The following is a 3,135-nucleotide window of genomic DNA, read 5'->3' as shown; positions in this document are numbered from 1 at the left end:
TGTCATTTTAAGTTGTACAGAGCATTGCATGCCAGATGACTTCTGCCTTCCTCCCTGGAGACAGCTACTGAGCCAGCTCTGAACAGATGCAGCTTTACAGACCACCTTCTTCTGGAAGCATCAGATAGTCAAAACACTTTTATGGCCTCTAAACAACTCACTTCTCTCTTTAAAACAAAACACACACACACACAAGCCCTTTCTCCACCAAGAAGCTGCAGGGGCCCCAGGGAGCAGCTTCCAGCTCTTTTGTTGTGCTCGAGGTGTGAACCCAGGAGAACCTGCCTCACAGCTATGGGAGTGGGAGCTCTTCCCTCCATCTTTTAGAAGGGAAGATGCGTGAGGATGGAGCCAGGCTCTTCTCAGTGACAACCAATGGTAGGACAAGGGGTAATGGGTTCAAAATGGAACACAAGAGGTTCCACTTAAATTTGAGAAGAAACTTCTTCTCAGTGAGGGTGCCAGAGCACTGGAACAGGCTGCCCAGAGGGGTTGTGGAATCTCCTACTCTGGAGACATTCAAAACCCACCTGGACGCCTTCCTGTGCACCCTCATCTGGGTGTTCCTGCTCCAGCGGGGGGATTTGACTAGATGATCTTTTGAGGTCTCTTCCAATCCCTAACATTCTGTGATTCTGTGGTGCAGTGCCATCAGGCACAACAAGGATATTCCAGCACCACTCCCAAAGTATTTCCTTAACAGCAGGCTGAAGGAAAGCAGGGAGAAGATGTTATTATTTTTTTTTTTCATGCTTTCCTTGCTGAAAAAAGTTAGCATAATTAATGTGAAGAGAAATTAGACCAGAGGATAAGAGACATGGGGAAGAGTTGACCCTGTGCCTTCTCTTATTAAACAAAACTTTGTTGCTTTGCATGCAATCCATAGAATATTAAACTCCACATACTCTGGAGTTGGCCTGAAGCCTAACAAAACTGGAACCACCCCATCCTTATTGGCTTTATATAGATAGGTACAGAAATACACAAAGTTGAGATGATTCATGCTCTCTGGAATGAAGGGCAGCAGCAGAGCTTTGCTTGAGCGGAGATATTCATGGGAGCAGGCAAAGCAGATCGAGTGCTCTGAGGGCTGGGAAAAGCTGCTGAAGGTTGTTCTTGGTAACTATTGAAAAGGAAGAACAGGACTGAAAAGACACGGAGGGAGGTAGGAAGGGAGGGCAGCCCATCCTACAGCTGAGAGAGGAGACTGGGAGGCATCTGGGCCAAACAGGGTTTAGCTCTTCTTTTGAACTGCTGGTCAATTAAAACAAAACTTGTGAAATAAACCATCTGCCAAATGCCCAAAATTAAAATATACCACTCCCATGTGCCATAAGAGTCTCGAGCTTCTTTCTCTTTTGGAGGTAGTTACCAGCTTAAGTTATTCAAGGAGTTTCTCTGCATATGGCACAACCAAAGAACATGGCAAAGGCAAGGTACAGTATCAAAATGAAAAAAACTATCTAATATACATAAAAATCTGAGTATTATGCTTCTTAACAGGCAAGATATGCTCTCCACCTATAGGCAAAAAGTACTGCTATGTGCTCTAAATTAAATGGAAGCTCAAGATATTTTTAACATTATCAATATATTCTATGGTTTTCTTCAATACACAAGTGACACTTCAGTGCTTTAATCAAAACATTACTTCAAAAATGCACAAATAAAACTCATAAACATCCAAGTATTCCAGAAGTATTCTGAAAGTATTTTGAAATTTTGAATAATCACCTCAGGATGTTGTAGTTCCTTAGAAAAACTAGATTAATTTCCAAAAGTTTGATCTCAGACAGACACTGGTGAAATCAAACCAGAGAAAAACTGTAGATTTAAGGGTGCTGATGTAATTTTCCACACAAAGTAAGTGAACCCTGTAGAAAAAAAATGTCAAATTAGACTAGTATACTGCTTTATAGACTCAAAACTCATTGTAGTATATGTGTGTATTGCACTAATGAGATGCCAACTCTCGCTGAACAGCTATACAGATGTCTAACCTTCAGAAGCCGGGATAACCATATGTCAAACTTCTGTGGTTTTGCCACTTGATATTTTGGGTGTACGCCTTCATTTATGATAATAAATATCAGGCCACAAACTAATGTCTCCTCAGATATCTAATAAGTTTAACACTCAAAACAGCTTGAAAATCTAAACATTTCTGCTGTTAGCTTTGAGTTCTCCTCAAAGAATTATGCTACAATATATACCAGATGAATAGGCTGGGGATAACAGAGCCATTGCCGGTTGTTAGGATGGGTTTCTCTGCCATTTTGTATGTACATTTTTTATCCTGCAGTGCACACAAAGGTCAATCCCTCTCCTCTCCTCAACGTCTTCATCAGGAAAATCTAAATCCACTGTCCTACCACACATTCCTATGCCGAAGACTGCAAATTTAAAAGTTGCTCCTAATCATATCTTGCATATAAGCAGGTACAAAGAAAGGTTTGTACATAAGACATCTGTAGAAACAGACAGAATCGTCCTATGTCATTTAAGTGCCAATAAATAGGCCCCAAAGCACTTTCTTCACATAGCAAAAATGGGGAAATGCAATAACAAAGTTAAACAAACAACACAGCATCAGCCAGCCTGGAACAGCGGAGGCATCACAATTCAACCCCAGCCTCTCAATTAGAACAACATAATCACAACACCCCTCCTTCTGTATGCATATGCTTATACAGAATACATATATTGTTATTATGCATGTTGGCTTCTGCACCTTTGCAATCAAACATTAATTAGGAGGAACTGCTGTAGCTTAAACAGAGCCAAATTGTTATGCTGACAGATGTCTTCCAAAATGTGGTACTGTTACAATACTCACCTAAGAGGAAGGGCTTTTGTTTGACCCTTTACAGAGCTGAGGAATTAGCTTTATAGCTGACTAAACCAGCACCTTACTGAAAAAGGCCAGAACACCAGTACTGCAAATGAAGCAATACTGAATACAATTTTATGTGGTATTGCTAGAAAAGCCCTCTCTCCTCCAACAAAAACAATACCAACAACTGTCCTGTTCTCTCTTACCAGTCTCTTAGCTTAGTCGACCTCAGACTTGCAATGGAAAAAAAACATACATACGTATATACATAAAAATAAATACAAAAGCCAACCAGTAGGGTC

This window comes from Nesoenas mayeri, assembly GCF_963082525.1.
Source record: "Nesoenas mayeri genome assembly, chromosome: 3".
In the NCBI taxonomy this organism is placed as follows: domain Eukaryota; kingdom Metazoa; phylum Chordata; class Aves; order Columbiformes; family Columbidae; genus Nesoenas; species Nesoenas mayeri.
This window is presented reverse-complemented; position numbering follows the sequence as displayed.